This window comes from Pteropus medius, unplaced genomic scaffold, assembly GCF_902729225.1.
Source record: "Pteropus medius unplaced genomic scaffold, Ma_sr-lr_union100, whole genome shotgun sequence".
Classification (NCBI taxonomy): domain Eukaryota; kingdom Metazoa; phylum Chordata; class Mammalia; order Chiroptera; family Pteropodidae; genus Pteropus; species Pteropus medius.
Genome location: NW_024347791.1, coordinates 10,218,221 through 10,231,066, shown reverse-complemented (window position 1 = coordinate 10,231,066; position 12,846 = coordinate 10,218,221). Strand labels below are relative to the sequence as shown.

Genomic DNA, 12,846 nt, shown 5'->3' with positions numbered 1-12,846 from the left:
ACAAAAGATATTATTAAGACAACTAGTGAAATTCAAATGGGGTTTCAGGATTAAATGGTAGTAATATATCAAATTAAATATCTGATGGTTGTTTTCTGGTTGTGGATAAATGTCCATGTTTTTAAGAAATAACACAGTAAAGTATTTGGAAATGATAGGGTATCAGGTCAGCAACTTACAAGTAGTTCAAGGGAAAAAAAGATCTTTATATTGTTTTTTAACTCTGCTATAACTTTTTGATTGTTTCACAATATAAAATAATAATAATAAAACATAAAGATTATTATGTGAGGAATGTAGAAGATAAATTAGAAGTGGTTGAGAATGACAGCAAGGGAACCATTAAGGGAGTTATTTCAATAATCAGGAATAAACCTAACAAAGCATGTGAAGGATCTATACACTGAAAACTATAAGATGCTATTAAAAGAAGTTGAAAATGACACAAAGAAATGGAAAGATAGTCCATGTTCATGGATTAGAAGACTCAACATAGTTAAAATGATCTTTTTATCTAAAGCATTATACAGATTTAATGTAATCTCCATCAAAATGTCAATGGCATTTTTTAAAAATATAGAACAAAAACTATCAGATTTGTATGGAAGCATAAAATAGCCAAAGCAATCCTCAAAGGAAAAAGAACAAGGCAGGAGGTATCACTCTACCTGACATCAATTTATACTACAAAGTGTCAATAATCCAAACAATCCATCGATAGATGATTGTATAAAGAAGCTGTGGTACATATATACAATGGAATACTACTCAGCTATAAGAAAAGATGAAATATTGACACTTGTGACACTTGTGACAACATGGATGGATCTCAAGATTATCATGCTAAGCAAAATAAGTCAGACAGAAATGGTTGAGAACCATATGATTTCACTCATGTGTGGATATAAAACTAAAAGTAACAGACAAACTTGACAAATAATCGGGAGACCTACGTGGATGGGAAGTAGTGGTAACCAGCAGGAAGAGAGGGAGGTAGGTAAGGAATAAGGAGGGTGGAAAGAAATTTAATTTTGGGTGGTGAAACAAAATGCAATATACATATGACATATTATTGAATTGTACACTTGAAACCTATTTGATTTTATTAACCAGTGTCACCCCAATAATTTTAATAATAGAAAAATGATTAATAAAGATATAGAAAAAATAAGTCAAAAGAAAGTGAATTAAGACATTTGCAGTAAGAGCAGAGAAAAGAGGAAAACTTTGGAAAATATTTAGGATACATTGCTGACATGGTTTGGTGGCTCTTTAGATTTAGGGAGAGAAAGAAAGAGTTTAGGGTAACTCAAATTTCGGATTTGGGAAACTGAGTAGATGGCAATGCCATTAATTAATATAAGGAAGAAAGAGCAGACTTTTGGAGTAAGATGAAACATGGCAAGTAAGTGAAGTGAGTCTTATTATCCAAATACTCTGGGCTATTTGATCAAATAAAATATATTCTATTATTGTGCTGTTAAGCTGAATTTGTACTCTCTGGCCTCATATTTCCGCAAGAAGGAGAATTCCATTAGAGTAACATTCTTGGCCTATTCTCCTACCCTTCACTCATTTCTCCCCTCAGGAGTTATAGCTGCTTAGCTGTAAAATGACCTTGGAGAAAGAACTAAGCATACTCATCTCTGCCTCTTCTGGGTTTCTCCTCTTCAGAGCCAACATATCAGCATAATCTATGTTCTTCTATGCTATCTATTCTATTCTCATCTGTAGCAAATTCATCTTGTAAATGGTTGTGATGTGTGTTTGAAGCACATTTGGCCACATGTCTAGAATCACATTGTCCAATTAGTTCTACAGGTAATAACAATAAAAAAAAATTATGACATTTGATTTTAATTTGTCTAACTTCTATATCTTATCTCGCAACTGGTTTTGAATCTGGGACAGAAAGAAAACAGTGTGGTTAATTTGTCTCCCAAACTCAAATAATTATGTAAATGTTTTTATTCCTCATAGTGCCTAATATTATGTTTGAAACAAAATTATTGAATTGAATTCAATTAATATAAAATAGAATGAATGCTAAAATAATACTGTATTTTAGTGAAAAATATAGATCGTTCTACTTACTTATTTTTCAGTTTTAGGCATTTAGCACCATTGATTTAAAACTTGTTTTTCAAACATGGTACAATATACAGTATACTTATTTTACTTTTCTTCATACATAAAATAAGAATTATAATGGCCCTATTATCTCACACAGTTGCTCAGAAGATTAAGTAAACAATGCATAGATACCACTCTGTAACATACTAAATAAATGACACATATTTATTGCTTAATTATCATGCTCCCTCTCTCAACAGTGTGAATTTCTGCAGAATGAGTGGAAAAATCAAACCAGAATGGAATTGCTAGGGTAAGGTATAAAGAAGCACATCAAATGACTTAGATTATGTTCCCCAAATTATTTGGTGGATCACCAGTTGTGAAAAATATTAATGGGTTTCCAGGGGTGGTAGTGGGGAAGGCTATGAAAAATCCTTCAGTGAAAAAAAGTGTTTAACCCTTTATTTCCCCAATACATTTGACCATGAACCCCTTTTTTTCCTTCAAGAACACTACCCAGAACGAGTCCTCTATAGGGATTATGATATTCTGATTGAGGAGAAGAGGATAAAATACATGGTTGGGACTTCTTGATTTATTAGAATATCCTATGGTGAATCTGGCACACCATTAAGTCAAAAAACAGTAAGTGCCTTGTTCTTCCTACTCTGCTTTCTGAACTGTATATCTACCACTTCATCTAGTTAATTTCTATTCAAATATAAAACTCAGTTGGAATAGTCTTTCCTGCCTTTGACCCAACTATACTCAGTGAATTAATTCAAATAATACTAACTGAGCACCAATTATTTACTAGGAGCTATTCTAGGTGCTGGGATTGAGCATTTAATAACAATAATCATAATAATGTGCCACAGTTCTCATTTTTATGGAACATCCATTGAAGTGGGAAAGAAAGACACTGAACAAATTGACACTTAAATGCTAATGCAGGAGTAAAAAATGCTACAAAGGAAAAATAGCAAAAAGGAGACAGAAAGTAAAGTGGTATCTACTTTATATTTAGTGGTCAGAGAAGATCTCTCTCATAAAGTAGCATCTGAATAATGACCTGAAGAAGAGAGATAATGAGCCATGTAAGCCTCTGGGAGAACTGCATTTCAGACAACTCAATGAGTACAAAAAAACCTAAGACAGGAATTGTATGGCTTATCTGAGATAATCCAGCCATGCAGGGAAGATGGCACAGTTGGAGTAAAATGAGCTAGGTAGAGGATGACAGGAGACAGATTAAGAGGTTACAGTCAAATTGTTTAGTGTACTGTATGCCTTTACTCTAGTGAGATGGGAAGATATTGGAAGTTCGAGCAGATGAATAACATGATCTGATTTATATAAACTTATCTGCTGATTTGCAAATCAACAATAAAGATACAATAGCCAGGAAACAGGATAAGAGGCTTTTCCAAAAGTCCAGGCAAGAGATGTTAATGATTTATATGAGAGTGACAGAGTAGAGATGGTTAAGGAGATCCTGATTCAAGAAGTATGTTGAAAGGAAGGCTAGAGGAACAATTTTTAAACATTTTGATCTCAGGATTCTTTCACACCCTTAAAAATTATTGAGAACACTATAGAGTTTTTGTTTATGAGGGCCACATCCATAAATATTTAGTATATTGAAAATTAAAACTGAGATAGATACTTTTAAAACATAAAATACAGTGCACATTCCATTAGCCATCAGAGCTCTGGTGTCATTGTACAACACAGTGCTATGATGGAAAACTCCAAGTACTCATGTACGAATTCAAGTGAAAAAGGCAAAATGTCTTTTGTATGATTATAAAAATACTTTTGACTTCACAAACCTTCTGAAAGGGTCTTGGAGACAGCCAGAAGGTCCCAAAACACACTTTGAGAATTGCTGGCCTAGAGGGTTTTCTGATGGATTCGATACGGAGGTGTGAAAGAAAGGAAAGAATCAAGAATAGGGTCAAGTTCTTTACCCTGAGTTCCCATTAACTAAAATGTTAAGTTTAGTGCTACATGTATTAAGCTTAAGATGCTTAGACATTCAATTGACATTTAGAGGAGCTGGCTGAATAGGAGCCTGGAGTTCAGGGAAGTGGTGGGGGCTAGAGACACAAATTGAAGCAGCATTGGCATATACATAGTATTTAAAGCTCTGAATTGGATGTGAGTACACAGGGAGAAAGTGTAGATTGAGAGAAGAAGTCTAAGGATGATCTCTGGGGTGTTCAATAAATGAATTCCACCAGTGAAATTCCAAAAGTTATGTTTAGAGCACAGTCTCTCTCAATTGATTAAATGTTCTTTGAGGTTGTTTTTATATTCAAATCTCCTCTTATGACACCCAGCATACAGTAGGCACTCCACTATATTTGAATGAATGAATAAAGTAATAATATGCTCTGTGATACTCTCATAACCAAATTCCATAATTTCGGAGCAGGCAAGATTAGGAAGTTGAACGATTAGCTTCAGAGTCATACATTAGGCATATTATTCATCACATGGACAAACAGATTTCTTTGACTTTAGATCAAGAGGCAATCGGGGGCTTTTAACTTCACCCAGTGTAAATCAGTAACAACTGACCAATAGGAGGGATAAGATTAGATTTCAAATTCTAGTCAGCTGCTTAAAACATTTAAAAAAATAATGACAACTCTACTTTCTGGACATTTTTTAAAGAAATTTTCCCAGAGAAATTTTTATCTATGCATTCTTATTCATACTGCTTAGAGATGCTCTAGGGAGAAAGACATGCCAAAGACTGGCATCTACCAAATTTTTATGTATGTAGAAAAAAAAACCCTGAATAATACAAAAGAAAACCACTATTTTAATAAGGTCTGCTACTGTCAATGGTAATATGGGCACAAAATTCAGAGAAATATATTTTACGCTCAGCAAAGGAAATGAATTTTTTTTTTATATGTAGAAGGTGTCAGTAACAAATAATTTACTGTTTTTCTGGTGGATGAATCTAGCTAGAGTTTCCTCAAAAGAAGAGAAATTAGGATGAATAATATTCCACTGCATATGACTGGCATGACCTCTATAAAGAATGATGGTGATTTTATTCATTAATGGAAGATACAGTTCATATATCTTGGCTTTACTCTCCCCTGCACTGAGTCGGCCTGACTCAATACCGTGCCTTTTATCTTCATTGGCTCCTCTCACATCTCAAATTTCAGTTCATACCTCTGTGGCTCTCTTACGTAAACACTTCTAAGGAATGAAATGCTGGAGGCTGGAATCACCTAATATTTAGCCAGCATCATTCTAGGTAGATTCTAACAATTTGGAGAACTTAAAAAGGCTCCCAGATATATTTCCTAAAAGCCAAAGTTGCTATCATCAGAGCCACTTGTGGATGAGAGACAGTGAAAGTGAGAGGATTGTCTCTCAAAGGTCATCTCTCAAACGTGGGCAAACATGATTTAATCACTGCTGTAATAACAAGTTGGGCCGCTGTAGGGCTTTACAATTTACACAGCGCCATGGCACATTTTATCTAATTTGAGCTTTACTACATTCCTGAGAAGCAGGCAAAGCAAATATCATCCTCACATTGCTGACAAATTGAAGGGTCAGAAAGGTTACACAGAGGGTATATGACAGAAGCATGATTAGAAGTTAATTCTTAGAAAAGGCACCTGCAAGCAAAATTTTGCGTGTTTTATGAGTTTCTTAGACCATCCTATCTGAGAATACCAGGTTAAGAATACCTGCCTTTAGAGATATTGATTTGACTTGTCTGGGGTAGGGCCAGGCATTTTTAAAAAGCTTCTCAAATGGTTGAGGACTACTGGTCAACTGTTGAAGCCATTGACTTCTTTCTCAATTGTTTTTCTAAGATTATTTTCTAATTTTATAATCTTTCTATTTTTAGCCTTCACCTCTCACTTAACTTTGATTACAAGACTCCAAATTATTGAATAGTCTTTGGTTCCCTCCTTTAAGTTACAAACTGTTCCATTTTTCTGCTCTTCTCCCTTTTTACAATCTATTATTCTCCTCTCAAACTTCATCATCCCTCTGGAATATAATATTCCATCTTAATTATTTTATTCCTGATGAGCTAATTAACATTAATTGACTACTGGAGTTAGGAGATTAGAGTTCTTCCAGTCAATGGTGATATAAAACTGAAAAAATTATTCAACCTATTTAAGTTTCAGGCTCAATCAGTAAAATAAAGAAAAAATAACCCACCTTGTCGGGTTTTTATAAGAAATAAAGAAAACACATGTTTAACAATAGAAACAATTGGCTCAATATTCAATAATAGAGATACTTTTAAAAGATTATCTCTTTGAAGTTCTTTTTATTCTTTATCTATTTTTTGCTGCAACCCAATACAATATTCTTTACTTTTTCTGAGTTATGTACATCTGCTTTTTATATACCTACTCTCATTTCTAATTTTAAAATTTAGCATATGTATTCTATAACCCCACAGTGCCCATTAAAATGTTATTCTAGATTTGGCAAGGATTTTATATAACCCCAGTTCTAAACTCTTAATATAGGAAGGGAGAGATGGTACAGTTTATTATTAAATTACTTCATTATTACTTCATTAAGCACACAAAAAGTCCAGAAAAAAAATATCCAAAATATTTATTTCCTTCAGGTTGAGCTGTCACCTGAATTAAAACAGAGTTTATCATGGGTAGGAGTTCAGGAGGAGCTCATCTTTTTCAAATCATTTCCATTAGTCTCTTTAAAGAACTGAGCCCTTGACTTTTTGTTTTCTTTACATCTGTGGCCTTTGAGTCTTTATGATAGGGTCCCTCCTTAGCTGTGAAAGAGTGCAGTCTTAAGTCATTTCATTTCATTGAATTGTTCTTAGGATGGAACTTAAAGTAGGTGGTGGGATCTGGATGGTACCAGGAGCACCTCAAGATCATCGGAATTTCCACATTTTCCAGACTGACTTTTTGTTAGCATCCACCTATGCTCATTAAAATTATTATAATGTTCAATATTAAGCACCTATTTGGATGATTTATCTGTGATATTGTGCTAAAGTATTTTATTTTCCCCACCTTGAACTTAGGTCACTTCTCAACATACTCTTCTATTATTTTTAGACTTGATTTATGCCCTCAAACAGGAAGAAGGAGTGGAAAAACCCATTCAGCTAAAACCAACACAAGAAGTTCAGTCCAAAAACCCATTGCTTTAATGACTAATGCTTTATCAACATTCCAGTAATGCCAGTGTTTGAACTTTGGAGCTAATTAGATTTAGTTATTATACCTATTATAAATTTAACATTTCAGTCCCCATCACTCACGTCTCCCTCATCAAGTTTTCCTCTCCTCTTTCCCATTCTCTATGACCACATTTAATTTCCTGCATACTGAAATAAAAGAAAAATTGTTTCTCAACCCTGCCCTTCCTTCAACACAATGCCATACTGCTTTCCTTCCTTTTACCACCAAATAATTCAAAAGAATAATCTACAATCAGTGTATTGCTTTTCTCCAACTCTTCAGCTCTTTGCATCTTAAGCTTCTACCTTTTTCATTTGAGGTAAATTGCTTTCTTGAAAGTCTTTGCCCTCATAATCACCAAATAAAATGGCATTTTGATATCCCTTCTCCTCCACATCCCAAGTTTTGACAACATTGATTAACCTCTTCAAATTTCTTTTCTCTCTTTATATTTATGATAATGCTTTGTCTTCCTTGTTTTATATCTCTCAATGCTCCTTCTCTCTCCTTTGCTAATGCCTTGTTACTAATCTATATGTAAAGAAGTTACTTATACTTACTGATTCCCAATTTTCTCATCTATACAATGAAGATAATAGTATCTATTCCAAAAAATCATGAAAATTAAATTATATTATGTGCTTAACAAATATTAATGCTATTTCTTAAGTGCAAATACTCCTACATTCTACCTTTGACATTATCTCCCTTCAACATCAAATTCTATAAATGACTGTAAAATCTTTACCTTAATCTTTTACCTCTCTCACCATAGTTCCACACTAGTGTTTCTAATTTGTAAATAATGCCTCACATTCAGTAAGTTTACAAAGCAAAATTTATCATGTCACCCTCTTCCTCATCAAAATGAATTTCTGCTCATCTTCTGTATATTTGTTAAAATTATTCCAAAATCCCAGCCAAATCATCAGTCATCTTTGACTCCCTTAAATCTAACCCATATCTCTACACACTAATGCTTTAAATAAAGTCTCTTGCATCAAGTACTGCACAAAAAGGACAAAACATCATAACTAAGTCATATTTATCTTAGAAATGCAAAGTTGGATTAATATTTAAAAATAAAACAATGTAATGTATCACAGCAACAGAATAAAGATGGAAAAAATCATATCATCATATAAATATATACAGAAAAAAATTGAAAAACTTCAATACCTCTTTATGCTCAAAACTCTTAGCAAAATAGGAGTTTGTTTCTATAAATAAATATAGTTATATTATACTTAATGTTGAAATACTGAATGCTTTCTCTCAAAGATAGTAAATAAGACAAGAATTTTTGGCTTTACAGCAGTAAAATAATAATAATAATAATTAATAATTATTAATAATAGACATAAATACTAGAAAAAGAAGAAATAAGACCATACAGTTCTCAGATGACAGAAAAAAACCTTAAAAACATTTTTAAAAGAAACTACTATAACTTTCAAAAAATTATCCAGGTGGCAAGATACAATGATAATATAAAACTCAATTACATTTTATATACTAACAATGAACAATTGGAAAGTGAAAGTAATAAATAACACTAAAGCATTAAGTCAACTCAACAAGACAAGGAAAGTCTTTTTCCATGTAGGAAAAAAATGAATCTTAACTCTTATCTCACAGCACACAAAAACAATTTAGATGGATCATAAAACTAAATGTAAAAGCTAGAACCAGAAAGCATCTAGAAAAAAAATGGGAGCACATATTCACAACATAAACAAAACACAAAAAACACTGACCATGAAAGGAAAACTTGATAAACCAATCTCACCAAAATTAAAATATTCTATTCATAGAAAGGCACCTTTAAACAATATTTAGACAAACCACAGACTAGAGAAAAATATTTGCAGTGCATAAAATTGATAAATGACCCATATCTTTTGGAATTACAGGAGAATTTATAAAGAATTAGTACAAATCAACAATTAGAAAGTTGAACAACCCTATTAAAGAGACTTAAAGAGACACTTCCCAAAAGAACATATAAGAATGGGCAACAATCACAGGTAAAGGTGCTCAACATCATTAGTCACCAGAAAAATGCAAGTTAAAACCTTATGACAAATCTTTTCACACTCATAAAAGTGACTAAAATTAAAAAATTAAAAAGTTTAATAAATCAAACGTTCACAAGAAAGTGGAGAAACAAATTCTCACACATTTTTGTTGGGAATTATGCAATGGAACAACTACTTTGGAAAATTTTTGGAAAGTTTCTTATAATGTAAATACTCATCTACCTTACTTCCCAACGATTATACTCTTTGGTATCAATATGAATACTTATGTCTATAAAAACCCTTGGACTATTCACAGCACCTTCATTCAAAATAGCAAACAGGAAACAACACAAGAATCAAGCAACAGGAGAAGGATAAACAAATAATACTATATTAAATGGAATAATACTATATTCTAAATACTAAATACTACTATATTCCAATGGAATACTAGTCAGCAAAAAGAAGAACGAGTGAATCTCAAAAACATTGTGCTGAGTGAAAGAAATCAGACATTGACATTCTCCCATTACCCCACCACACACACCACACCACACCACACACACACACACACGTAGGATTCCAATTATACAAAGTCCAAGAACAGGCGACCCTAATCTATAGTGACAAAAATCATGAAGAAGCCCCCTCTGAGGCAGGAATTGGGGCACTTGATTGGAAAGGGGCATGAGGCAACTTTCTGGGGGTGATGCCAAAGTTCTAAATCTTGTTTTGAGTGAGGTTATGCCTACATAAACAATTGTCAAAATTCATCAAATTATATTTCATTTTTTAATTCAGGAGAAATATTTTTTTAAAAAGCCATTGCAAGTAACATATAATTATTTAGCAGAAAGAAGCAAACTAATATGTCAATAGACCTTCCTAAAATTTTATGCGTCAAAGGTAATATTCTTTCAAGTTTAAAAATAATTTTATTTTCAAGCATAAGTAAATGAACCCAGCTTTGAGAATTTATCCTAATAGAGAAACTCAGCCTTGTGTGTTAATATATCCAGAGAAAAACAAAGAGAAACCAGTAGTATAAAAATATTTCAGTCCCTATGAATCGAAAATAGAATGTTTCACAATCTGGAGAATTTTAAGACAAAAGAGTCCAAAGAAGCAAAGGTAAAAAGATCAAATATGGGATGCAGAACTAACAGCTGTGCTTAGTGAGTTAATAAATATGCTGAATAAAATCAAACTCAACATTGCAGTCTGTACCTTCCAAATAATTAACACAGTAATCAGAAACACATGCAATATATAATCGGCCCTACCTCATATTGAAAGCATGGACTCCTTGGTTACAGTGGATATTCTCCATGAACAGGTAGACTTATGAAAAGTAGACTAGATAACAGCATACACAAAGGCAAAGGGAAGGTAATCTAACTTGTGCTCCCTAACCAGTACCTTGCAGTGAATGAGATGAAAGTTGTTTTATCGCCCATCTATTCTATGTCATTCTCACAATAAGAATGAATACATATGCCAGTGCCTAGGCAAAGAAATGTAAATTCTCAAATCTGGGTAGCATTTATACTTTTATTGTCAAGGCTTGTCACCAGTTTTAACAGTGAAATTATCATTTTGACCATGTTATTAATTTCTAATTAGTTAATTTTGAAAGTGTTTTAAGACCCACAAGTCAATATAAATTCACATTTCTTGCAATTCCAGATAAAAAGCCAGAGTTAGCAAACCCTTTAGAGGATTAAACCTGTGATCAAAATATAGGCTCTTATATGAGCTAACCAATAATTATGTTTTCTTTGGAACAGTTAGCTCTCGACAATGCGCTATCCCTGGCACACCTGTGACTTGTCAGAACACATCAGGGAGTCCCCTTTTCTAACCATCTAGCTGTTCCCCATGCACACTCTCTAGTTTCCAAACCCTTTCCTGAAATCATGTGTCCTACCCTAATACTCCCTCATAATTACTTCCACTTGAATTTTCTATTCCCTGCTCTCTACAATGAATGAGGAGCCCCAGGAGATCAGAACGCATAAGGAGAAATAAGTAATGCACCAAAGTCTCTGAAGTGAAAAGTAGCCCAGTTAATGTTATATTCTTTCCCAATTATATACCTTAGCTGTTATTGTTCTATTACATATATACTTACAGGCTTCATTTGTTCTAATTTAAATACCAATTTTTAGTTTCTTGACTTTCTTCATTTTTTTTTTCCTACTTAAATCATTACTATAACAGCTAAGAAGGGAAGTTGGAGTTAATTACCTTCATAAACATTTAATAGTAGAACCAAGAAATCGAGTCAAGATGGAATTTCTGGCTTTAATATTACCTCCAATTTTTTCAAAGTTTACCAAAATGAAGTAATCTGAAATAAAATAGAATATGTAAAGAAGGATTTATGTGTAAGTTTTCTTAGTGTTGCTTAGACTGCAGATAAGATAGGAATATGTCTTTCATTCACTGAATGATCAAATGCACTTATGTTAGAGAATTCCTTTGGTATTAAAGTAAATATGTTTAGTAATGGATTTTATTAACTTATATGTAGGACAATCTCCTACTTAAATAGTTAAAAATCCTGGAAATGTAATAGCTGCACAATAACACCAAAAACAGCTTTATATAATGAGAGAACCAAAGATAATAAATGTGGCATTTACCAACTAAGTCTGGGGTTGATGAGGTCATTTCTGGAAGCAAATGAACTAGATCAAATTTTCCTGAAGAGGAAAAAGGGATTTTTGAAGATGTTTTCCTCCTCCGCACATTGGGACACTGTATAAAATGTTCTGTGCCTGACTCTGAACATGTAAGTTCCTCATAAAGATATGTCAAGTTGTACAACCTCATAAGGATTTTTCTAACTTCTGACCAGGACTGGAGGAGACAACTATTATACTAAAGAAAGGAAAAAGAACTTCGAATCAGTTGTACAACTTGGCCCCTTCACAGTGTCAACATCTTTATCCATAACGCTAGAATATACATTCTCTTGGAAATAATGATGGTTAAATGAAACAATTTATATGAAAGTGTTCGATAAACAGTAGTGGATATGTAAAGTTTAAATACCATTTTATTGATGAGGATGGTGATTATAATAAAAATAATCCAAAACGAGTTATATTAAAGCAGAAAAAATAGTAAGCAAATCATTGCCCATTCCCACCAAAAGTCTTAAAAGACACATTAGTCCTACAGATTAGCTCAAAGGATGTGATTATATTATATATCTAAGTAGATGGCGAATGGCATTGATTGGATCCTAAGTTCCCCTCTCTTGGATTTCACGAGGCCCATTCAGAATGAGCCAGGTTGAAAACACCACCAATTTCATGTTCTGAGTTCTTCTGTTGGCAAAAATATAATGCAAACAGCTTTATAAGTGCTATTTTCAATGAAATATCACAGAACAGCTTGTCCCAATGATATTTCTAAAGCTTGCCTGCAAACCGCCTACTGGGAAATCCAACTAAAAGAGAAGAGGGAAGAGAAAGAAATCCATACAGACAAATGACAGGAATGGGGGGCAAAAAAAAAAAAAAAAA

General features: G+C 33.1%; 1 protein-coding gene across 1 annotated transcript in view; it reads right to left on the bottom strand.

Moving 5' to 3' along the window:
- The window catches only part of ANKS1B (ankyrin repeat and sterile alpha motif domain containing 1B), a 678,567-nt gene that overhangs the window by 365,757 nt on the left and 299,964 nt on the right, over positions 1-12,846 (bottom strand). The window lies entirely within an intron of this gene.